Source organism: Onychomys torridus, chromosome 2 (genome assembly GCF_903995425.1).
Source record: "Onychomys torridus chromosome 2, mOncTor1.1, whole genome shotgun sequence".
In the NCBI taxonomy this organism is placed as follows: domain Eukaryota; kingdom Metazoa; phylum Chordata; class Mammalia; order Rodentia; family Cricetidae; genus Onychomys; species Onychomys torridus.
The window spans coordinates 42,751,010-42,777,845 of record NC_050444.1 but is presented as its reverse complement, the minus strand read 5'-3'; the positions used below and the strand labels follow the sequence as shown (position 1 = coordinate 42,777,845).

At 40.9% G+C, this 26,836-nt stretch overlaps 1 pseudogene; it reads left to right on the top strand.

Annotated features, from left to right (window-relative positions):
- Nucleotides 1-1,296: 1,296 nt before the first annotated feature.
- Nucleotides 1,297-26,222, top strand: LOC118577845 (annotated as a pseudogene).
- Nucleotides 26,223-26,836: the final 614 nt, after the last annotated feature.

Sequence of the window (26,836 nt, the reverse complement as noted above, 5' to 3'; positions counted from 1 at the left end):
CTCTTGGGAACTTTTATTCATAACATGGGCCCATCATGTAAGTCATCACATTGTGTTCATAAGAAATAGTACAATTATCAGTTACTAACCCTGAGAGCCCAAGTTCAATCAACATAATGCCTTTGGAAACCATGTTCACTACAATACAACACCATCGCACCACAGAACCGGGGAAAGTTATGTAGCTCAAGGCCTACTGAACTTTGAACTGGAATTTCACATTTCAAGTACACAGGCATACCAATTATGTGCCAAGGAGGGAGCTGCGAACTTTATGTATCATGTGTGTCACAGATTGGCAGTGTGATTGGGGTGGGGAGAGAGGATCAAACTTCTCCGTTTATTCATTACACAAAAATTAAGCATCTGTAGTGGTAATTAATTCATCTTATAAGTATTTGTAAGGTATCAGCTCTGTGCTAGGCCCTGTGCAAGACTATGTGGAACTTTATTTTGTAATATCAAACTACAACAGCTCATTTCAGGACTTAAATGACTGAAGGAGGCCAAGAAAGGAGGGGTCTAAGTTTGAGGACAGGCTGGGTTGGTTATAAAGTCAGAACTTGTCTAAAAGGTAAACAAACAAACAATAAAATAACACACAGTTGTTCTCTTCCATTAAAAATATTTACTGTCACATTTCAGAAATAGCCAAGTATCTAGGCACAGTTGGGGGACGAACGTGACAGCTGCTGTCTGTTCATTCAACAGTAGCCTTTCATACACTTTCTGGCTTTGTTTACTCAGACCGACTCTGGCATGTGTTTACTCAGTCTTGCCCTTTCAGTTAGTTCTGGAGACCAGTTATGAAAATTCACTCCTGTCCTCTTAGGCAAGTCCAAATAGTCCTTTGAAATAACATTTATGTAAGTTTGTACCACATAAAATGGGTCTGTGAGTCCTTGAAATATTTCCAAAAGGCATTTTATACCATTGTAGATTCGTTTGTCTTTCAGAAGCTTGCATAAGCTATAATGAAAGCAATACAATGGTATGTTATTTGTAGTACATCAGATTACAATTGGTCAAAAGAGAGAGATCAACAGGCTTGCTAACAGAAGCATTAGGAAACCAATGTTTTCAGAGTTAACGTTAACAGAGTCCATCTAGATTGTCTGGTGATGAGAATCTAAGTGCTCTGATGAGAAGGATATACAATTCCACCCAGAGGCTTACCCAGGGGAGGTGAGCAGACCTGATAGAAAGGTCTGCATTCCAGGGAGGTTATTGCTCTGCTCACTAAATATTTGAAGGTCAATTAAAGCCTGAAGTCCCCATGGGAACTCCCTAACAGATATGACGAGAGGCACCTTCCCACTGGAGCTGGCCAAACTGTGTCAACTTGAGTTAGAAAGGCTGATGGAGTGTCTCTGCAGGGGCCTCTGGAGCACAGCAGTTGAGACCAGCAGTAGCTCCCTGGCTGCAACAGCCATAGCAATAAGTAAGATCTGCCTTGATTGCCAGGGGAGGTGATACACAGCTGCCACCTCCAGGCAATGTTGAGGGTGGGAGGAGCTTTTCTAGGATTTAAAAGTTTAAGTAATAGGTGGTTCAATTTGGATTTCCAAACAAGGAAAACTAGAGCTATAGGAATTGCACGAATATAAGTTTTGCACTATGTAACTGGCAATCTATCACAGTTATGGTACTGTTTTGATTCAACTACTTTATTCATCAAACATAATGAGCATCTTTGTAAGGTGTCAGAAACTGGACTGGGATGAATATAGGGTCACAAATGTTGGTTCCTACTAGTTTATTGTGGAACATAATTCTTTTTTATTAATTTTTCAAAATTTATTTTACATACCAACCATAGTTTTCCCTCCTTCTTCTCCTTCCGTTCCCTTCCTCCACCTCCTTTACACACACCTCTCTCTCTCTCACACACACACATCCACTCCTCAGGAAGGGTAAGACCTCCCATGAGAATCAACAAAGCATGGCATATCAAGTTGAGACAGGACCAAGCTTCTCCCCCCTGTATCAAGGATGAGTGAGGCATCCTACCACAGGGAATAGGTTCCAAAGAGCCAGCTCATGCACCAGGGACAGATCCTGGTCACATTGTTAAGGGCCCCACAAACAAAGCAAGCACACAACTGTCACTCACATACAGGGGGGCTAGTTCCATCCTATACAGGCTCCCTGGCTATCAGTTTAGAGTCTGTGAGCTCCCCAGAGCTCTGGTCATCTGTCTCTGTGGGTTTCCCTTTCATGATCTTAACTGCCCCTTGCTCATATAATCCCGCCTCCCTCTCTTCAAATGGACTCCCAGATCTCTGCCCAGTGCTTAGCTGTGGATCTCTGCATCTGTTTCCACCAGTTGTTGGATAAAGGTTCTATGATGACAATTAACATAGTCACCAATCTGATTACAGAAGGAGGCCAGTTCAGGCACCCTCTCCACTATTGCTAGGAGTATTAGCTGGAGTGATCCTTGTGGCTTCCTGGGAGTTTCCCTAGCACCAGGTTTCTCCCTAACCTCACAATGGTCCCTTCTATCCAGATATCTCATTTGTTGCTCTCCTTATCCATTCCTCCCCCAACTCGACCATCCAGATCCCTCATGGTCCCATCTTCCATCCCCTCCCCTCTACCACCCCCAGTTTACCCAGGAGATCTCATCTATTTCCCCTTCCCAGGGTGATCTATGCATCTCAGGGACATAATTCTTAACAGCCATTTTAAATTTAAACAAATTTTAAAGTACTTAAACTTACAAAAATCTCAGCAATTTCCCAAGCTATTTTTGAAATATATATATATATATATATATATATATACATATATGTATATATATATATATATGATATCATGTAGTCAAGTTTGGATACAGAGTTTATTTTATCAATGAATACTTACACTAAAAACTTAGAACTTTATAGAATCCAAGAATGCAAATTATTGTCTAAACAATTGATACTTATCTAAACTGGAAAAAAAAAAGGCTTCTGAACACGTGATCACAGTTTCAAGTTACTATTTGTATGTATGATTCCAGTGATTGCTGCATGGTGATCAGTGTGACGCTTGCTTGTTTTTTGGGGGGGAGGATGGGAGTTGGGGTAGAGGGCCATTCAGGATTAGTAACTTCAAAGAGCACCTAACACTCTGAATCTGGGACAAAAATGAGAAGGGGTCATCGGTCACCAGAACTGTGGAGGAAGTGCCCCTAGGCTGTTGTTGGAACTGCAGAAGTCCTTTAGAAGATACCGGATCTGCCCAAGGAATAGCCACAAAGTGCCTCTGGGATCCTGGAAAGGAGACAGTGGATGCTAGGATGCTCCAGACTGTCTGGGTGCTGTTGTTGGGATTGAAGAAGAGGCAAAACCATGTAGTTCAAAAAGCGTTCTTCTCTCTCATCCAATAACTGATGGAAGTGGATGCAGAGATCCTCAGCCAGGCCCAGGTGGAGCTCCAGGTGTCCAATTGTTGAGAAAGAGGAGGGACTGTAAGAGTGTGAATTGTTGAGACCAAGATTGGAAAAAGCACAGGGACAAATAGCCAAACGAATGGAAGCACATGAATTATGAACCTAAGGCTATGGAGCCTCCAGCTGGATCAGGCCCTCTGGATAAGTGAGACAACTGAATAGCTTGAACTGTTTGGGAGGCATCCAGGCTGTGGGACCAAGACCTGTCCTTAGTGCATGAGCTGGTTGTATGGAACCTTGGGCTTACACAGGGACACATGCTCAGCCTGGAAGGAGGGGACTGGACCTGCCTGTACTGAATCCACCAGGTTTAGATGAATCCCCAGGGGAGTCTTGGCCCTGGAGGAGATGGGAATAGAGGGAAGGGGGTGGGGGGAAGGTGGGGGTGAAGGTGGGAGGGTGGAAGACAGGGGAACCCATGGCTGATGTGTAAAATTAAAACACAAATATAATAAGAAAAAGAAAAAAAAAGCGTTCTTCTGGGCTAGTGTGATAGCATGTGCCTGCTATATCTTCCCTTTGCAAGCAGAGGCTGGAGGAGCAGAAATTGGAAGTGAGTTTTAGCTGCTCAGGGAGTTAAGGAGCAGCCTGAACTGCATAGAAGCTGCTGCCTCAAAAATTCCCAGGGGCTGTGGCTGAGCTCAGCAATAGAGGGCTGTTGTCAGGTTTGACCCTCCACCTGTAAAACAAAAGAAGCTGTCTTCCCCAACTGGCTGCTGCTGCAGAAATCCTCATAGAACAAAGGCTAAGTGGATCTTTCTCCTTCTTTTTTTTTTTTAATAAAGCTGAGGATAGAACCCAGGGCCTTAGTGCTTGCTAGTAAAGCACTCTACCACCGAGCTAAATCCCCAATCCCTTACTCCTTTTTTGAAAGCTGACCTGAATCAGCTGGTATGGGATTCTGGGAAATGAAGTTTACAAGGTTCCCCCTCCAAGGACACATTGCTAAAACACAGAAGCCATGCAAGGGCATGGGGATGGAGAGCAGAGAGACCGGGAGCCTGTAGAAGGTTCAGTGATAAGAGCTGGAGGTGCCTGATGAGAGGTTTGGACTTTAACCATGAAACAAAGAGAAGCTTTCTAGAGAAGAATTACATCAGAATTCCTGGCTGTCTACTGAATTGAGTTTTAAAATAGGAACATGTTCATTTTATTTCCATGTATGACCATTTTTATTTTGTTTACAACTCATGCATGTGGTATATAATTTAGGGAAAACATTTTTTAATTACATATTTATTTGTGTGTGCAGGTATGCACATGCACTGGCAAACTGTGGGAGGGCAGAGGACAGCTTAGGGTTTGTCTCTGGTAGCATAATGTAGGTCCCAAGAACAGACTCGGTGCCACAAGCTTTTCCTTGCTAAGGCATCCCACCAAACCAAGAAAACTTTCATTGTTTGGGGGTTAATTTGCTTGGTTGTTTGTTTGTTTGATGCTAAGAATCAAATCCAGAGATTCACCTTGTTAGTGAAGAAGGGCTTTACCACTGAACATCTTCTCCAGCTCCCAAACACAAAATTATTCAAAAGAAAATAATTCTAGGGCGGGGAGATAGCTCAGTTGGTAAAAGTGCTTACCATACAACTGAAAACAAAAACAAAAACAAAAACAAAAGCAAGCCGGGCGGTTTTGGCACATGCCTTTAATGCCAGCACTCAGGAGGTAGAGCCAGGCTCTGTGAGTTCGAGGCCAGCCAACTACAGAGTGAGTTCCAGGAAAGGCACAAAGCTACACAGAGAAACCCTGTCTCAAAAAACCAAAAAACAACAACAGAACAACAAAAAACCCAAAACCTTAATTCAGATCTCCAGAACACACACAAAACAGGACACAGTGGTGGGTGCCTGTAATCCCAGAACTCCTACAGCTAGCTGGGAGGGAGAGACCAAGAGTCTTGAGAAACTCACAGGCCATCTAGCCTGGCAGAAACAGCAGCAGTGAACAAAAAGAGACCTACATCAAACAATGTAGAAGTCAAGGATGGGTACCCTAAGTTGTCCTCTTACCTCTACACACAGGCCGTGCTACTTGTGAATTAACATGAACATGTAAACACACATACAAACATACACAGATGTTAAAAAAGAGAAAAAGTCTACTACAGATTGTCACAAATATTATCTAAATATATTTTCCTTTGGCCTTTTGTATAGAAATATATTTTTTAATTTTCTTTACTTTTTCCTTTTTTTTTTTTTCCTCAAGGTCTCACTATGTATCACTGGCTAACCCAGAACTCACTCTGTACACTCAGCTGAACTTGAGTTCACAGAGATACACCTATTTCTGCCATGCAAGTTCTGGGATTAAAGGTGTCCACCAATCATGCCTAGCATAAACATATCCTTAATATTAAAATCCCAAAGAAGTGTTACAGCCTTTTCATCAACCAGTATATTCTGGCTGAATCAGAGAGACGCTGCCAGTCGCCTCCATGAGTACCAACATGTAAGGTACCTGTAAGCCACAAGCTGCATGGCAACTTATAGACTAATAGAAATGGGTTAATTTAAGATAGAAGAACTAGATAACAAGAAGCCTGCTGTGGCCATGCAGTTTGTAAGTTTACTCGGATGGGTCTGAGTAGCTGTGGGATTGGCAGGTGAGAGAGATTTGTCCTGACCGTGGGCCAGGCAGGACCAGGAAAACTCTAGCTACAACTAAGTTAGGCATATAGGTGGACCGATAGGGAGAGGGGCCATAACTAGATATACAAATAGTTGGTGTTCCTCACCCTGCTGACCTGACAAAGGCCTGGCAGCTTTAAACAGAGACCTTGTGAGGTTTTTCTTCCACCAAAAGACCTTCTGCTTATGGACTAGTCCACCAAGTTCAAGGACAGACCGGGACCATGTGTTTAGCACAGACTTGTGGACCTAGAAGCCTCCCTGTCCTTGTACAAACTGACCAACCCTAAATTGGAAGATGAAGATCACTTCGAGGACCTTTAAAACCCCTAGCCCTCATGGAGAGATTGTATTTGGGGGGTCCTAAATGACCTCTCTGCTTTGCAGAGGATCTTTCTCTGTGTACTTGCTGTATTACCTTACCTCACCTTAAAAAAGCCGTTCTTTACTAGCTGATTCTGTCTGCTGTGTCTAAGGTTTTCCCTGCTGCATTTGAGGTTTTTTTCTCCTGCCTTTTAATTCTTTCATTGGTAAAGGAAAAATAACCTGATCAAGACCCACAGGAAGATAAAATGGAACACCCTGGAGTGTTTAAATATCAGATTACCAAAGTGAACCACACACACAAAAAAAATTGTTCTTAGGGATATCAAAGTGATTTTCTGATAATGCATTTCTGAATGTGGTATTGTCAATGCAAAACAAAACAAAAACAACAACCAAAAAAACCCACAAATCCTTAGCTCTCATTTTAAGGGAATAAGAGACCATTTACTCTGAAGTCATTTTGAGTGACCATGGCCCAGGAACAAAGATTTAGATTACTACAAATTCCATGTGCCAACATGAAAGCAGTTTCACAGTTTCACAAAACAAAGAAAAACATACGTCAAGGCACATGGAAAATACATTGATGGAGACATTGGAGCAGTGGTTACAGCAAGTGGAGGGAAGCTTTTCTATTGGCCTCAGATGCTATCTGATGACAGTCTTCACTTTGGGGCTGGTGGAAGCTAGAGGTCTGCTAAATTAATAGATTTCAAAAGGTCTTTACTTATTAGTCACAGGATGGTAGTCCTGACACAGAGGTGAGCAAGGAATTGCTATTAAAGGTACTGAAGTTAGCACAAAATAGCATAATTAGCTCTGGTGCTACAACGTCCCAACAGTTCCACATCACTACAGTTTTAGTCAATCTTTGCTTCTTTTCAAGAATTTTCATTCATAGTATAAGGACCAAAAGTGGAAATGAAGGGAAGGCTATATAATGAAGGGACCTTTGAAGAGATTCAAACTAAATCTCAGTGGGACTCAGTAAGGGCTTTTCATGTTCTCAAAAAGAGTTGGCCTATGATGGAGTCAATAGAGAACAGATGTGATTCTCCTATCATAAAGGCTATCTAGCAGATAAGTATCTGATTCTTGGTTGGAAAACAGCAGTACACACATCCCTGCTCATAGATGCTGTAGAGGCAGGAGCCAGCAGCTAGGAGTTGTTGCCTAAGGGCAAAGGACCAGAGTGTTTTCTGGGATGGTTTAAGTCTCTCCAAGAGGGATTCCAGGAGATCACAAGTTCCAAAGAAGCCAGCCATGTTATGTGCTGTACAAGGTGCAGTTCTTGTGAATGCTGGGTGGGATCTAATACACATCACAGACATGAAACAAGAATGGCAGGGGCCAAAGTGGAGATGAAATTCATCCTTCTCAGGGGATGACTTCATACTTTGAGGAACTTTAGTGACGTGTCAGGATATTCTTTGTTTTTGTAGCTGGGATATCACTGGTGTCATAAGGCCGGTTATGTCCCAAATATCCTCCAATGAAAGAACAGAAAAAAATTACCATCTGTTCAGAAATGCCAGAAGAAATGATGACGATACAATGGATCAACATTGTGAAGAAATAGGGAATGAATCATTATTAAACATCAGCCAGAAAATAGACTGACTATAGGATGGTTGTATAGCTGTGCAAGAACATCGAAATACTAAATCTACCAAACTGTACAATGTAAGTGGGGATTAGAATATATGTGAATTATACCTCAAGGCTTATCGAAAACAATGAGCGTTGTGATATATAGCAAGACATGTATTGTAAAAACTCCACAAATGTAACTTACACGTTGAGTAAGAACGACTCAGAAGTTAATCAATCAGAATCAAACTTAATTTTATGTCCCACCAGGACTTCAAATTGTCCATTAGAATTGCTTTCCATGCCCTCTCATGTAATGCAATTTCCATTGTGATTTAGTGTTACCAACTCCCTTAACTCAGAAGAGAATATTTAGTGTTATTTAATAAGCAAAACTATAAATTTGGTTTAAATTTCCTTGACTCTGTGATGAATTTCTCTACAACTAACTGGAAAGAGGACAATGGATTGACAGTTTCACCCCTCTTCCATCATCATCTCTTTCTATTTTTAACCAATTGTACTCATGTATTTGATGTATTGTCATGATACTCACACTCCACTACCCTCTCTTATCCCTCTTCCTGTTTACCCTTTGTTCTTCCCAACTGGTACCTCTTCTATGTTCACATTTCCATTATCAATTTGTTAATTGATGGACATCTAGGCTAATTCTATTTCCTAGTTATTGTGAGTAGGGTCACAACATACCTGTCATACAATACAGAGACTGTGGGAGATAATTCAGTCATGTAGTTGTTTTCTCTTTTTGAGAAACAGCCACATAGATTTCCACAGTGGCTACACCAGTTTGCATACCCACCAATACTAATGTGTTTCCCTCTCTCCACATCATCTTCAATATTTGCTGTTATATATTTTCTTGATAACAATCTGAATGATATGGATGGAATCTCAAAGTATTTTTAATTTACATTTGCATGACAGCTGATTATGTTGAATACTTTAAAAATGTTTATTAGTCATTTTTATTTCATTTTTGAGAACTCTGTCTCAGAACCTTAGCCCAATTTTTTCATTCATTTTCTTTAGTTTTAATTTTCTGTTCAATTTTTTGTATTCTTTGTATTTTCTAGATATTAAGTCACCAATAGTCTTCTTCGGTGGTAGACTGTGTGTGCTGTAGTACGGACCTGGAAGGCAAGGTATGCCACTGCTGCAATAGTCACACAACTGTTGGAGGGGGTGGTTATAAATGACTGCTTTCTGACTGGTACCGTAATCCTTGGGGAAAACTTACCACTAATGTTTTGCTAAATAGAGTTAAAGAGACATTGCCTTCTGAATACTTAGGTTTATATCTGTGCTGATTTTAATCTTGGTTAGAGAGAAGTTCCTTTTTGCAATGGGTGATGGTAATATGGAAACTCATAAAAGGTCGGAGTATTAAATGCATAAGCTATACATAGATTTGTGACTTCTTTGCCATTCACTGATAAAACATATGCAAATCCATTATTAAAAATTAAAATTTATCAAAATGTATATGAACATAGACTGAATATGCAGTTATTCACAGCTTAGAAAAATATAAACCAATATAAAGATTCAGAAGTCAACTATAACTGTGTGAAATAAACTGTGATACATAGAATGCCATTGCAATCATGCCATGGCCATCATGTATCTCTATTGGAGTGAGCTGAGAGGTTGATGAGAATTTTCACTGTGTATGTATATATGTATATGTATATATATATACATATATATACTGTACAGATGTTTATTTCATTGTGTGTATATATACTGTATAGATGTTTCATTATATATATATATAAATTACTGTATAGATGTTTATATATATATATATATATATATATATATAAATGAATGAATGCAAACAGACAAAAAAAGGGGGTCAGAGTGTTGTTAAGCAACTGTTGCGTGCTGAGCCCTAAACTGGCTACCTATATCCCCTTTTCCAAGTCCAAGGGGACAGAAAGTATGCAAGAGCCAAGGATGGGGAGGATGGGGAGGAGTGCTGTGAACTATGTTCTTCTGGACACGACATTGCTTTTGCAATCATGAACACAAAGCAGCTATGGCCACATACATAAGACCTGCACACATAGAAGAAGGACATGAACATAGAAGAGAGACTAACTGGTCAGCAGGGAGAGGGATAAGAGAGGGTAGTGGAGTGTATCACCACAATACATTGAATTCATGAATGCAATTGTTAAAATAAAAAGAGATGACCATGGTGGGTTCTTGTCTCATGAATCTGAATAATGAAATTCATGGACCACAGTGAGTCAGTTTTAGATAGTTGACTCTAGATTAATGAATAGGAGCTTAAGGGAGGAGAAAAGAATGTATATAGCAGGAGGAGGTCCCAGGAAAAAAGGTACCATTGAACTGTCAATCTGGAGGCTTTTTAAATTACTGAAGTGGGTGTCTTCAGAGGCCAGGAGCTTTAGGGGAGAGGTTTTGTGGAGAGGGCTAATAAATTAAACACAAAAATCTAAACATTTGAAGTTAATATCTGTATATGAGAGAGAGGAATACTAAAGCATTTGTGTGTCTGAGTTTGGCTTACCACCCTCAGTATAACATTGACAGTGATAATGAGAATGGGAGAGAACTGGTCAAGTAGAACAGTCTTCTAAATGAGTACCTTTGCTTAACTGCTCTGGTTTCTAAGAAGTCAGTGTGTTGCTAAAGTTACAGATATTGATACTCTTCTCTCATATTTCTTTCTTATTCTAAACCTAACCATAATACTCACCCTAACCCTAATGTCATTATGCAGTGTACCTGTATTGCTATTGTATTACTCACGTGCTGTGCTTTCTTGTGAATAATCACCATTCCCTTATGCACTTCTGTGTGAGCGCATTGTTACAACAGAGTTCTTGCTGTTGTAAACATACTGCTGTTTTCAATCTGTCTTTTAAACTCACTTTACCTAGCAATGTATGCTCTGCTCTGCTGATGTAAGCAACTTCAGAGATGTGAGAGTAAACCTGTCCACGTTGCTGTAATTGGGATTTAGTTTTGGCTACAGTGGAAGTACATTGGTTTTTGCAAACACATTATTGTGTGATTGTTCAGTCACCTTGGCATGTGCTTTCTAACGGTGGTACTGTGGACTACTAATGTAACAGATACTAACACTCTGCCTCCCGTCCCCTTCTTGTTTTAGTGTTAATCATGACTCTAACCCAAGTGTCCTTGTGCATGGCTCCAATAACCGAGTCATGTGCCCTGCCTCTTATACCAAATCACCACTTCCCTTGTTGTGACTTTCCCTCAGGTGCATTTCTTTTATCCATTTTTATGGTTGTAAAATTCTGTGTTTTAACTCTGTCCTCTAAAAACCCACTTTACTTAAGAATGAAACATCTGTTCTTCTGATGCATGCAAGTTCCATGATGCATGGAACACCTTTCCAAATTTTACCTTTGTAAACGGGGTTTTGTATTTACTATAATGGAAATACATTTCTTTTGATAAATGCACCACTGTGCAATGTTTCAGTCATTTGTGCTTTTGTTTTCTTATTGTGACTCTGGTGTGCTGCTAAACTGACAGAACTTTTAATATTTTACCATATTTCCTTCTTGTTCCGACCCCACCTTTAACATTAACTCTAAGTCTTTGTCCTGAAGCAGGGCAAGAAGAGTCACCTTCTTGTTATGTGCTGTCTTGTAAATAGTCACCACCCCCGTCAGTACTTCTCCATAACACCTTATTGTTGCAACAGAGTTCTTGCTCTTCTAAAAGTACTACCAATTTCACTGTTTTTTAAAGACGTTACTCAATGTCAGAACTGTTGTTATGATGCAAGCCACTTCAGATATGTATGAGAAAACCTTTCCAAACTGTTGTAAATGGGTTTATGTTTTCTCTATAGTAGAAGTACATTGGTCTTTGCAAATACGGCACTGTTTTTTGTTTGTTTGTTTTTTGTTTTGTTTTGATTTTTTTGTAAATACAATGTTTTAGTCACTTGTGTGTTTTCTGAAAGTGGTCCTGTGTCCTATTAATATTTCAGACACTCATCCTCTGCTCCCCCATTAGTCTTAACTCTAACCCATCAACGCACGTGCCCCGCTTTCCAATCACCACTCCCCTTGTTACGTTCCCTGTGGTGCATTGCTTTAACAAGATGTTGTGACTGTAAAAGGATGACATTTTTCACTCTGTTTTCTCAAAACCCTTTTTACACAGGAATTGATCATCTGCTCTTCTTCTGAAGCAACTTCAGAGATGTATGAGGAAACCTTCCCAAACTGCTGTTCACCGGGAATTGTGACCTGGATTTTGGGCCTGAGCCTTTTCACCCAAGCTTTCCTCCTTTTCCACCAGGACGCTTCACCAGGCTTTGTGCAGGACTCTGGACTAGATTTCCTCATGGCTTTTTCTGCTTGTATTTCTCATTTACTTTTTCAACGAAATGTTCGGCCCAACCTTTTTGCTCACTTTAATCTGGTTGTTTTACTTCCCCCCCCCCAACCCCCCAGGCTTTCTTCTGGACTCTCTGAGCAGACTTTGCTCTGGTATTTTGTTCCCTTGTTTTTCCCCTGGATGATTCTGTTGGATTTTTGTCTCAGCCTTTTTGCCCAGCATTTTCACCTGGCATTTTTACCAGCGTTTTTCACCAGACCTTTGTACCATTCTTTTCTCCTAGACTTTGGTCTCTGCTTTTCTGCCCAGTTTTCCCCGAATTTGCCCCCTGGGTTGTGGGCATGACCTATTTGGAGAGCCTGTCCACCTGGCATTTTTATTTGATTTTTGTGCTGGGTTTTTCACCTAGAATTTTGTGCCTGTACTTTTCACCTGATTTTTTTTTTCCTTTCCAAATTTTGCCCCTTGTTTTTGTCCATATTTTTAATCCTGCTTGTTTGCCAGGATTTTTCAGATGGCCTCAGTGGCTGGACATTTTGCTTGATTTTTTTTTTTTTTTAATGCAAGCTTTTAGAGCAGCCTTCCATCCAGCATTCTTACCAGGATTTTCAACCCCATTTTATTCTGTACCTTTTCCCAAGATTTTGCTTTCAGCTTTTTGTGTCTGTATTTTCTGCCTGAAATTTTCTTCTAGATTTTTGGCTCAGCCCATTCCCCTAGCTTTTCACAGGGATTTTTCATTTTCTGTCGACATTTGGGTTCACTTACATCGAATCCATGGCTTTCCTAACAAACCGAGCTGGGTCTATACAAAAGACGAGCACTCCTGATCTCAAGTACAGGACAGTGTTCTTTCTACACTTCTCAGGGAGATAGCCTGCTGAACTCTAGCTACTGAAGACTACACACCCAGGACTCGGGACGCAAAGGCAGTGGGGTACTCCCATGCTTTCTGGTTGCAAAGAGCAGAGCTTCAGTTACAGAGTGATCTTGCTCCCTTCTTTCTCTACCTTCATTCAGAACACCAAAGTCAAAGCTGCCCATAGGTGTGTCTTGACATCAAATCCCAAGCAAATTAGTGTTCATTCACAATCAATCAAACACTGCCAGTTCAGCAGGAGCAATCCAGGTGTGCCACATTAGATACTGATGTCTAATCCTGAGACCGTACAAATTGAAAAGGTATCTAGGGAAGTAACTTTAGATTCTCTATACTTCTTTTTAAAAATGTTTGTTTGTATGTTTTTGTTTTGGGTTCTGTTGTTTCCATATGGTTTTCCTACCAATTTAAGGGAATACAAGCCAGTCCAGGCCAGTGACCATGCTGAAGCCGTGAGGCCTTGACTAGAAGGCACAGTGTTTTGTGTTATATTCTACAGCCCCCAACCCCAGTGTTTGTGACCTAAGCAATCACAACTTCTCCACATCTGTCAGGCTCTATCACAGACAACCTGCCATGTAGACGCTGGCGCAGGTAGAAACACAAAGTCATGTGAAAGCATCACATAAGTTCTCAGATATTATAATTACAGACGTCCATTCAAAGCGCCTTCTTTAAAATATATGCGACAGGAAGGAGGTGGTGAAGGCAAAATTCACAGCTATAAGCACAACACAGGTCATCGAGAAAATGTGGTGTTCGACTCTATGAAAAATTCCACTCAGAGCTCTTCTCTGGCATGCTAAGCAGCTTTATCAAGAACATGTATATCCAGAGCAGCAGCAGCGCCAACTGACTAATTTCTGGGGATTAGCCTGGGCTATGAGGAAAGGAGTACAGAACAGACAGCAGCAGCCAGACCTTAGCACCAGTGTGTCTTCCTTCCTGTTCGTTCTTTCAGTGGGTAATTTTCATTTCCTTTATCATCTCATATCCATACTTCCTTGAGGATTCCTCACCTCCTGTTCACTCCCATGCTCAGCACATCTCCAGCTTCCTATGTTGTACCTTTTCATTTCACTTTGAGTCCAACATAGTGGGACCCATCACCTCCACCACCACCCCAAGCAATGTGTGTGCCAATTAGGAGGGAAGCGCAAAGGAGTGTAAGTCCAAACTCCAAAACTAATGGCTCACATTCCACTGGTCCACACACCAGTCTCTCCCAGTTGGGTCAGACTGCATCCTAAAACACTAGGGGCATTTCCACTTTTATACTCACACTATCGTTCTGACCGATAATATGACTGAATCCAGTATTTTCTCTAAAACCCAGTCAAGCTTTCCCTATACAAAGCCTTCTGTAACCAGACATGGCTGTGCACACATATAGTCTCAGCACTTGGAAGAGGAAAATAGGAGGACTATGGTAAATTCAAGGCTAGGCTAGGATACATAAGACCCTGTCTTTAAAAATTTATGAATAACAGAGTGAAAACGAGAACACAAAGGAGCCGGGCGGTAGTGGCGCACACCTTTAATCCCAGCACTCGGGAGGCAGAGGCAGGTGGATCTCTGTAAGTTCGAGGCCAGCCTGGGCTACAGAGTGAGTTTCAGGACAGGTACCAAAACTAGACTGAGAAACCCTGTCTCAAAAAATAAAAAAAAATTTAAAAAAAGAAAAGAAAAGAAAAAAAATTAAAAAAAAACAGAAAGGAAGGAGGGAGGGGGAGGGGAAGAAGGGAGAGACGGAAGAAAAGAACTCAGTGCTCCTTGTATGTGATTAAAATGGTACTTTCTGTGTTACCCGCTTTCACTCAAACATGTTTTGACTGTCTACTTGGATGTAGGGTGAAGCAAATTTCAGTGCTAAGGAGGCAAAGGAGAAACAATGGAGTATGAACAGAAAGTTACAAGGTCAGCTTTACAATCCAGACAAATCGGCTAGGTGCAAAAGCTGGTCCACTGGGAGACCAAGGCTAAAAGCAGGAAAAGCAACATAGGTCACCATAAGGCCCCAAATAACAATGTGGAGAACTGAAGTAAGCTAGCAGCACACACAGGAGATCATTGATTTGCTGACTTGCCTGCTGAACATGATAGAGAGAAAAAGAAATAAGAACAACTCAATGTCTTCTGGCCTTGATGGCTATATATAGTGGAGCCCCTCTAGCAATGAGACCACCTAAATTATAGGCTAAATGAAGAAGCACTAAGTTGAGCACCATAAGCCTGCTGGACATTCAGGTGAAAACACTAAACAATGCTTCTCAATTTGAAAAGAAATGCTTTGCCACTAGAGGAGTTCCCAGCCAGACACCTAACACACACAGGGTAAGTTGAGGTACAAAGTTTACTACAGGAATGCAGCAGATGACAAATGGAGTGTGTGTGAGAAAGTGATCTGGCCCCTAAAACTAAAGGATAACCTACTAGAAATCAGTAGGGGGCTGTGAGCGAAGTCACAAAAGTTACCTAATGTGAACGGTGAACTTAAGAAGTCACCATTAACACTGTCAACTGTCAGAGTGCCTATGAAGCATCCTATGCACACCATTAGTTAAAAGCTTGTTGTGGAATGCGAGTCCCAGCTCCCGAATTACCTAGCAGTAAGATTCAGAGTTCACAATCTTAAGAATCAAACACCAAAGGTGCCTGTGTTTGTCAACACGACACTGCCCTCTAGTGGTGGAGAGAGGTATCCACAAATGACCCTTAGAATCAGAAGCTAATTGGAAAGAGGAGGTTTAAGCTTAGAAACTTGGAGATCCGCTTAGAATTACTGCGCAAAAGGCCGAGTAATAAATGCAAATACCAGGGTTTTGGTGCTTTTCAAGTTTTATGGAATAATAAGTCTTTAAGTCCAAAGTTTGAAAATGAATGGTTATATAGCCAAGCTGGGTTTGCTTTGCGTGTCTACAATAGTCTCATCTAGTAAAAACTAACAATCAAATCTACCTGGGAGTGTCAGAAAAACTGAACGAGAGAGTGCATATGAAAGACCTTGAACAGAAACAAAAGAAAACACCCTAGTTGCTCTCCTCTGAAAATGGCAGTCACTGTCTACTGTGTCACTGTCTACACGAGACCCAGCAATGCTCAGATGTCCATCACTGGGGCACCTACTGCTGCACTACATTAGACCTCAAGCACCATGTCAGTACAAGCAGCAAGCACAATGCATACATACAACACTGTTGCAGACCCTTTAGACCTCATCTGTCACTCTGGCTTTATCAGCAACCAGAGCTACAGATCCAGACATAATCAAACACTTTTCTAACCCCATAAGAAATAACTTGACACTCACAAAGCTCAACCCCTAAGTGAGGCAATCCTCACTGAGGGCAGATAAAGGTGTCTCCAATTTGTTGCTCCCATAACTGGGTCCACAAAGCTTCTGATTAAAGTCTCACAGATTAAGGATCCGGACTCCCCTAGAACAGGACCTTATACTGAGTACTCTGTGAGTCCTATGTTTTCTTTTCACCTCTAACCTTTGTTCCTCATTCATTGGATCTTATTGATGGATGATCAATCTTATATAGATCCCCTCATTCCTTCAAAGAAACAAGCGCTAAAGTGAGAACAGAGTGAAGTGGATTGTCAAACTGGTCTGCGTCTAAAGCCTAAAGGCTAGGTAGTGTGCAAAGAAAGGAAAAAATCAGTTCATGGAGACTCCAAATACCAGCACAAAAGGGCTGCAGAGCAGCTGGAGGCTCAGCTGGAGTCCCAGCCCTCTCAGAACTCCATCTGGACACTAGCTTCCTTGGGCAACTCCAATGCCATACTCAAACAAAAGAGATGGGAAAAAAAGAACAGAGATCAAAAGAGGAAAAAAATGTTGCAAGATGATCACAAAAAACTACTTTTGTGAACTACACAAAAGCGTGTTATTTGTGTCATATCTAAGGCCACCTTTGTAAGGATTTGTGGATTCCAAAGGAAGTCCATCAATCAGAAGAAAAGCATTAACATAATGCTTTGGCACTTTTCTTTGTATATTAAGAAAGGTGCTCACTATCCACTGTAATATTAGTCACTAAACATCAAAGAAAACACTAATGGAATAAAAAGGTAATGCAGGGAGTGGGGAACATGCCTATAATCCATGCATCTCCCAGGGATCAGCAACCAGAATCTAGGAAACCCTGTGACCCAACAGCAGAAACCAATACAAATGAGCAGAGGGCTCACATAGAAACGTCTCCAAACAGGCACATGAAGACGATCCAATCATTACTTGGATTGAGGAATCTTCACTGACACTCTGAATTAAGAATGGCTAAAAGACTAGTAGAGCACACTTCAGGGGCATATCTGATGGTGTTTCCAAAAAGAATTAGACCCCAGGAGCTCTGTCCTAATCAGTGGATTTATGTCTAGATCAATTCATTACATGATGGAGGTGAGAAAGAAGAATGGGGGCCTAGCTGGAGGACCTAAGCCACTGAGGCATATTCTTGGGTGTTAAAAGCCTCCAGTCTCTTCCTGTACTTTCTTTTCAGCCTCCTAGACATCATGGTGTGAAAAATTTCTGCTCCTCCACACTGTCCCCATGATGATGGACAGAGAACTCTAAAGCTCAGAGCCAAAGTGAATAATTCCTGTTTTGAATGGTTCATGGCAGCACTATGGTGCATCAATTTGAAAAATAGCCATATGCCAATCATTGTGGAAATATAAACCAAAGCCACAATGTTGTACCCATTTGGACCACCACTACCAAAAATAATATAAACAACAAGTGTTAGCAAGAAAGGTGAATAAAATGGAATCCTGGGTGTTGTTGGTGAGAAGGTAAAATATATCCACAATTGAAAACAACATTTTAGCTCCTCAAAATAAGGAATAGCAGAAGAATGTATACAAAAGAATTTATGTCAGGATCACAGAGGTATTTCAACAACCAGGAGATCAAGATGACACTAACATTCAGTAAAGAAGAAATATGGGATTTAAATACAATAACCTTATGCTACCTTACAGTTTAAGAAAATCCTCAGACATGATGCAACAGCAAATTACAAGGCATGGTAAAGGACAAAACAGCTTGAAGAGAATGAAAAACCAGTAGGCCCAGAACTGAATACAGCAAAAATGTTGGCTGGAAACGTTTTAAACCCACGACTGCTGTGGTAAGAGCTTTAACTGGAAAGCAAGTGACACACGAGAGTAGAATGGAATCGGACAAATGGGAATTCTAAGATATCACCAAGGAAGAAAGGCCAGAGATCACAAATACCAGGACAAACAAGAATGCCTTTGACCGTACACAAGTGGAGGACAAGAACTCTGAGCCTGAGGGAGAGCAACACAAAAATATTTAAAACTGAAAGCCAAAAAATAAAAAAACAAAACCACAGGAAATCTGAGAAGAAAAGTTGAAGATCTGTCAGGCAACAACAGAAGATAACACCGTGTGAGAGGAATAACAAAGGAAGAGGAAAGTATGAGAAAGTGGAAGCAATCCATAGGGACAATGACTGAGTTTCCACCCCAAACCACAGATTCGAGAACATCACAGGCCATGCCATTCAACAAGAAATGCAAAACCAAAACTACCACACTTGAGGTATATAATATCTAAACTTCCAAAAAAATCAAAAATAAAAACTTGAGGAGTCCAGAGCAAGCAAAATATCATATCTATAAAGGAATGTAAGTGATAATCACATTTGCTTTCTCTTCATGGACCATGTAATCAAAAAGAAAACAGACTCAGAGTGTAACGTGTGTGTCATGCAGCTTTCTGCAGCAAACTTAAAGAAAATCCAAAAACAAGTCATCGCAAGTGAGACGAGCCACTATCAGCCTTTCCATGTTCTCTACCCTCTTTGTATTTCCTCATACATTTACATTAAAAATGATACAATTGAGCTGGGCGGTGGTGGCGCACACCTTTAATCCCAGCACTCTGGAGGCAGAGCCAGGTAGATCTCTGTGAGTTCGAGGCCAGCCTGTGCTAACGGAATGAGTTCCAGGAAAGGCGCAAAGCTACACAAAGAAACCCTGTCTTGAAAAACAAAAAAACAAAACAAAATGATACAACTGATCTAATATTACTTACTAGACATGACACTGAATGAACAAAGTGATGTGGGAGAAAGCCATTCTGCCTGAAATAAATACTTCTGAAAGAGGTTCAATGACAAGAAGAAATTCCAAGACCACATCAAAGTAAAGAACAATAATCCAAGCTGCTCTCCAACAAGGGAAGAGTGATGAAGAAAACATCTATTTGGCAGAGGGAGCATGTACCTTTAGTGTGGCTCACTAGAAACGCCAGGATGAACTTACATCTTGTGAATTACCATGACAGTGAAGCATGATCCTGGGATTCCAGCAAAGGTGAGGGATGGGCCATTGGCCATGTAACTTGCTACTGAGACCAAAGATAGGGAATTCAAATGCATATAAAGCAACTTCTGATAGAGAAAAGGTCTCTCATGAGAAAAAAATATAATTATGGCTCAGTCTTTCACTGTATAAGCTACTGATAACAAAGCAAGTCTGTAAAAATACACATGTGAATAACATTATAGTTTGTACATGTGAGTAGAAAAGTGTTGAAAATACAAAACATATATTATTCCAACACACCATGTCTTGAGAAAGGTAGATCTGACCTGCACAGAATAGAAATTCCAATGAGAAAACAATTGGAACAGCAATGATGGGCTCAACTCCCATCTCCTAGAACAGCTCATGTTAAAAAGAAAATACTATCAGAGGAAGAGTGGATTGTGGCAAGAGTGGGACAGAGGGGGTGGGGAGGGGCTTGGAGGAGGAGAGGAGAAACTGCAGCCTGGATGTAAAAGAAAGAAAGAGGGAGGGAGGGAGGGAGGGAGGGAGGAAGGAAGGAAGGAAGGAGGGCAAGCACTGTGAAAAATAGGAATTCCAAAGCTCAGCTCTGATCACATTCAAAGTTTCTATCAAAGATTCAAAGGTTCAAAACCATGTGTAGTAGCACACATCTATAATCACAATGCTTGAGAAGCAGAGGCAGGAGAATCATTACCTCAAGGTCAGACTTGGCTATATACATTTGTTTTTTAAAAATATATATAATATCCCTCACTCATTTCATGACTTTACTCTTGTGGGAGGGCCTAGCACTGACTGACACAGAGCAAGCATCCAAAAAGTCCATCAAAACCCAATACTTCCTTGTTACATCCATAGCTTCCATTAACACTGAACTCACCCACAGAAAATACAGACTTGGAGAGAAGAATGTCATGACACAGAGATCAAATTTCTACTACTCCCTAATTTTTAAGTAGCCATGGAAAAATCTAATACCATCTTTGCAATTTAGTCAACCTATGATAAGCCTAGCAGAATGCCCAAAGTGAATAAAATGGATGATCCAAATTTTCCACCACAGTTGAAATTTGATGAATAGCAGACAGCTAGAAAAAGTACCTGAGAACATGGAGGATGTATCTCCAGTACTCACTATGTGTAAAAAGTACCTAGAGACAAGTATGTACTCACTCATAAGTGGATACTAAATGTGAGGGAAGGGATGGCCAGACTGCAACCCACAGCTCCAGAAAGGCTAGCTAACAGGGAAAGACCCTAGGAGGGACACATGGATGACCCTGTGAAGGAGAAGTGGATGAGATCTACTTGAGTGGACAGGGTGTTGGGGGGGAGGGTGGCAGAGATCAAGGAGTGGGGGATGAGAACACAGGGAAATGGGAGGTCAAGCTGGAACAGGGACAGAGTGGGAGGGCAGGGAGGAAGATACCATAATAGATGAGGACATCATGGGAATAGGAAGAGGCAGGGTGCTGGGGAGGCTCTCAGGAATCCACAAGGTTGACCCAGCTTGGTCTGCTAACAGTGGTCCAGAGGGTGACTGGACTGGTCTACTCTGGTGACCAGCCTAGCAAATAACCTAGCTGTCATCATAGAGTCTTTGTCTAGTGACTGATGGAGGCAGATACAGAGATCCATGGTCAGGCACTAGACTGAGCTCCAGGAATCCAATTTATGAGAGAAAGGAGAGATTCTGCAGGTGAGGGACATTGAGATCATGATGGGAGGATGTGCAGAGATGACCAGCCACACTAGTGGAAGCCCATGAACTGTGGACTGGTGGCTGTGGAGCCCCCATGAGACTGGACTAAGCCCTCTGGATATGGAAGATGGTTGTTTGGCTTGAACTGTTTGGGGGGCACCCAGGCAGGGGTATCGGGATCTGTCCCTGGTCTATGGGCAGGCTTCTGTAATCTGGTGCCTGTGGTGTGACACCTTGCACAGCCTTGGTACAGTGGGAAGGGGCTTGGACCTGCCTAGGCTCAGTGTGCTGGGCTCTGCTGACTCCCCATGGGAGACCTCGATTTGGGGGATGTGGGATGTGGGTGGCTTGGGAAGGAGGGCTGGGGGGGTGAGAGGAGGGAGGGAGGAGGTCTGTGGATAGATAGTATGTGGAGTGAGTAGAAACTTTCTTAATAAACAAAAAGGAAACACATAGAGAAAAAAACTGCCAAAGGGCAATGGGGCCATTTGCAACACCAGGCTGTATAAATAAGGTCTAGTTTATAAAAGAATATAAAAGACTGCTGGTACGAGTATCTCATAAAAAATTAAAGGAGAGGCTGTAAGTTTCAATCAAAATGAAGTCATGAAATTTCCAGTCTGGACTGCCTGTCTATAAGTGTGATTTTTAAGTGCTTTACTGTTATTCAGCAAAGAAACCAGTAAAACATGTTTCAAAAAGAAAACCAAACTAGCTTGATGTTCTCCTGAGAGTCAGAAGTGATGACAAGCTGGGCAAACAAGCAGCCACTGTCCATTCTTCCTGACTGCTCACTGAGTGTTTTTTGTTGTGACTTTCAGAGTCCTTTTCAGGAACTCAGACACAGTTTTAAGACACTGATTGCAATATTCATTTTCATGGTGTCATATTCTTTAAAAAATAATGTTACAATCAGGCCCTCTGGATAAGTGAGACAATTGAATAGCTTGAACTGTTTGGGAGGCATCCAGGCTGTGGGACCAGGACCTGTCCTTAGTGCATGAGCTGGCTGTTTGGAACCTGGGGCTTACATAGGGACACTTTGCTCAGCCTGGAAGGAGGGGACTGGACCTGCCTGTACTGAATCCACCAGGTTTAAATGAATCCCTAGGGGAGTCTTGGCCCTGGAGGAGATGGGAATAGAGGGGAGGGGATGGGGAGAAGGTGGGGGTGAGAGCGGGAGGGGGTAGGACAGGGAAACCCATGGCTGATGTGTAAAAATAAAACACAAATATAATAATAATAATAAATAAATAAATAAATAAATACATACATACATACATACATACATAAATAATAAATAATGTTACAAAATGCAGGCTTTCCTTACGAAGAAAAGAACTAAGCTAATAAAATAAGAATGGCTTGGACCCATTTGAAACTTATAAGGTCTTCCTAAAATCCATTGGAGGTATGTTTTCTTCTTGCTAGGTATGGAAACTATACAGTTACACAAGATTCTGTTCCTAGTTTTAACTTAAAGCCAAGTGTTGCCCATGATGTTAAAAGTTTCTGTTTATCATCTAACCAAAACTTGATTTTGTTATCACAGCAGGTATGTATGTTACCAAGAATGATTAAATTTATACTCATAAATATATACAGCAGAGGGCCTGTAAATGATTTTGACTCCAGAACTATCATTATGTATCAAATAAAAATGGAAAATAAAAGTAAGAACAGGAAGTGTCAACTAGTTAGGAAATAGTTCAGAAAAAATAGAATGAGAAATTATGCAGCAAAATATCAAGAAGTATTATTCAGCTTATTTGAAAACTCTTGTCTTGAAGTAATATGGAGAAATATACTTAGTATGTTAAATTTTTTTAATAAAAGTGTAATTTATATATTATATGCTCAAATTTCAATGAAGCAGAGGTTAGGGTAAGGAACTATAAAGGGTGTCCACTTCTGGTGATGGTGAACATATAATATAGGTAAGAAGAAAGGTGAACAAAATATTAAAATCATCTCTCAAAGGCCCCAGACATAACTAGAAAGATGGCAAAACACACTAGGATAGGTTCAACACTGCTTGCAGAATGAACAAAAAAAAAGATCACTGGCATTGGTTTTTTTTTTTTCTTTTTTTCTTATTCTTTTGGTAGCTTATTTGTCAACATTAGGGGTGGCTAAATGTGTCTTCTGAAAACACAAAAAGACTAAAACCAGGATAAAAGTCACGTTCTGTCAAAGAAGGGTGGTCTTGGTAGACTGGGCATCAGAAGTGTGAACAACTGCACCCTCTGAAAAGGGACAGGATTAGACTGTGCCATGAAGAACTCCTATGAAGTAAAGGCCAGGTTAATCCAATCACAAAGACCTAGCACACTCCAGAGTTGTGGTACTGTATCAAGTCTAAGAAAAATGAACAGGAGAGTTGGGAATGCATTTCAGTGGTAGAGCACAAGCTCAGCATGTATGAGGCCATGAGTTGAATTTCCAGCACTGAAAAAACATATATCTAAAATGTTACTTTTCCAAGAAAATGTACCACCATCTTCAGTTTTCAAAAGACTCCTAAACACAATTTTGAAATGCCATTATGTTATGATAAAACAAACAAACAAACAAACAAAAACAAAAAACCTACCCACTTGGTCATCTCTAGCAGCTGGCACAAAACCTTTACATCCCCTGTGACTTCCTAAATGATGAAGGAAACAGCATCTTCTTTTATTATGGTGTTCTTACCCCTACTTCCTGGCACAGCATGCCTTAAAACCATGTGGATTAATAAGCCAGGTGTCATGGCACACCTCTGTAACTCTAGCACTTGGAAAGCTGACACAGGAGCACAGAGAGTTCAAGGCTAACCTTAATCTCACCAGGAAGAATCCAAGGCTAGCCTAGACTACACAGCAAAAGCACTCCTCAAAAAAACTAAAAACAGGGCTGGAGAGGTGACTCCATGGATAAGAATACTAGGTGAGCAAGGATGAGGACCTAAGTCCCAGCAAGACTTTTGCAGAAACTGATAAACTGATTTGAAAATACATAGAGATGCAAAATGCATTAAAGAAACAAAACAATTTTGCACAGTAGGAACAAGGCTGGAGTTTCTACACAACTTGATTTTGAAACTCACTGTGAAAGTCCAGGAAGACCATATGCTGTGTGCTGATGTAGCAGACAGACATGTAGACAATGAAGACAAAACAATACAGAGAAAGAACTAACACATTCAGCCAATAGGTGTTTAGGGACTTTCAAAGTAAAGATAATAATTTTACACAAGAGAGCTCTAACAGGTACCACATAACCAAATAATCAAGACTGGTGACATAGATTGTTATTGCATAACTTAACATGACACACTGAAACACATTAGCTCTACAACCATCCTAACCATATGTAACCTTAATCCAACTTTGATACAAACTTCACACAAATCCAAACTTGAAGTTCTCCAAAACAATGGATTGGTATCAAAGTTCCTGAAGACAGAAAAGACTGGAAGAAAGACTCAAACTGGAGAAGACTGTAGACATGTGACAAGTATGTGTAACACTGGGTCCTCATCTGGGTCCTGACACATACGATGGATGTTAGTGGCAGAACTGAGAGACTCTAAGTAAGTTCTAGTGTTAGTTCACAGATTTCTATAAAGATTAAGTTCCAACCTTTCATAAATGCGAATGTTTCATGACTCATTAAGACATTAACCTAAGAGGAAAAGGAGCTTGGGAAGCAACTACACTATTCTTGGGGTTCTTATGTAATTTTAAAATTATAACCACCTCTTTGCATGACACCTCCTAGGAAGTCAGTTCTTTCAAGATGAAGCTACATATCTCCTTCCTGGTCACTGGCTATCAAAACCACATTGACATGGATGATGAACTCAAGCCTCATATTGTTATGGGAAACATCTGGACACAGGAGGAATTGCTAGTGATCTGGGTAAGGATTGGAAGGGTTGTGTTGTCTGAATCAGTGCTGGAAACAACAAACAACGTTTTCCCATGAAGTACCATGTCTTGAGACACATGCCAGAGTACATCTGCTTTTGAGTAAGGTGCATTCTTGACCAAGAAGAACTAGAGAAAGGGTCCCCAAGTATGGTAATATTTTATTTGTACTGAAATGTGATTTTATTTGTATGCTAATAAATAAAGTTGCCTGGAGGTCAGAGCTAATAGCAACCCATAGCAAAAGCTAGGCGGGGGTGGTGCACACCTTTAATCCCAGCACTTGGGAGGCAGAGCCAGGCGGATCTCTGTGTTCAAGGATACAGCCATCATGGAGACACACGCCTTTGATCTCAATACCAACCTTAGAAGACCTGGAGGTCTGTACAGACAGGCAGTGATGAGGAGGTCATGTGGTTGGGTTTACAACCAATGAGAAGGCAGAACAGAAAGTCAATAAAAAGACAGAGACACAGGAAGTAGGCCTCTTTGCTGAGGGGAAGGACAGCAGTGGCAGTGAAGGGTAAGAAAGGGTTTTTGGCTCTCAGCTACTGCTCTGACCTCTTGGGCTTTTAACCCTGCAATTGTCTCTGTGTTTCTATTTTAATAAGATGATTAAATGTACACCCAAGTCTGGTTGCAGATACGTTATGAGTGCCCATCTGAGTTTTCGTTACTTGGTCATTGTGGAAAAGGAAGAGAACAATATCCCTAGACTGACAGATAATACTGTGCTCCAGTGGTTGGGTCCAAAAAGGACTAGCAGAATCCTGGAGCTTTTCCATCTCACTAAAGAAAAGGACGTCCACCAAAGTGTTGTCAGAAAGCCCTTAAACAAAGAAGGTAAGAAGCCCAGGACCAAAGTGCCCAAGATTCAGAGTTATGTTACTCTATGTATCCTGCATTACAAACATCAATTTATCACTCTGAATACACTAAGTAAACCAAGAAGGCTGCAAAATATGCTAAAATTTTGACCAAAAGGATGAAGGAAAGCAAAGAAAATGCCAGGAACAGATTATCCAGAGATGTAGTCTGTCCTTGCTGAGAAATTCTACTTCTAAGTCTGAATCCAGTCAAACTAAGTCTTTAAGTAACAAATAAATAATTAGACCTTGAAAACAATGAAATGAAATTATGCCTTCCTACCCCCCCCCAAAAAAAAAACAATAGAAGACTAGCAATCCATAGAAGTAGCAAGATTGGAACATTTTATGTTAATGTTAGGACTATAAAATGTTCACTTATGAACAACTGAAAAAGCTAAACATCACTTACCATGTGAACAATAACAACACTTCCACTTATTTACCAATCCTGTTACCAACACAAATACATACATATTAATAAGTTTTGTACATAATAGAAAAAATCTGGAAAAAACTAAAATCATGGAGAAGCTATAAAATAGACTACTATCTAGCAAAAGAATGGGAAAACATTGCTATGCATATTGACAGGAATGAATGAATTGCTAAATGTTTACACCAAAGGAAAGAAGCCAGGCATGCACATGTGCATACGCGCACGTGTGCGCACGCACACACACACACACACACACACACACACACACACACACCACAGGTGCACATGCACACACGAGTGTGGGCCAGAGAGAAGGACTCTTGGGAAAGGTAAGCCCACTGAGATAGAAATCAGGTC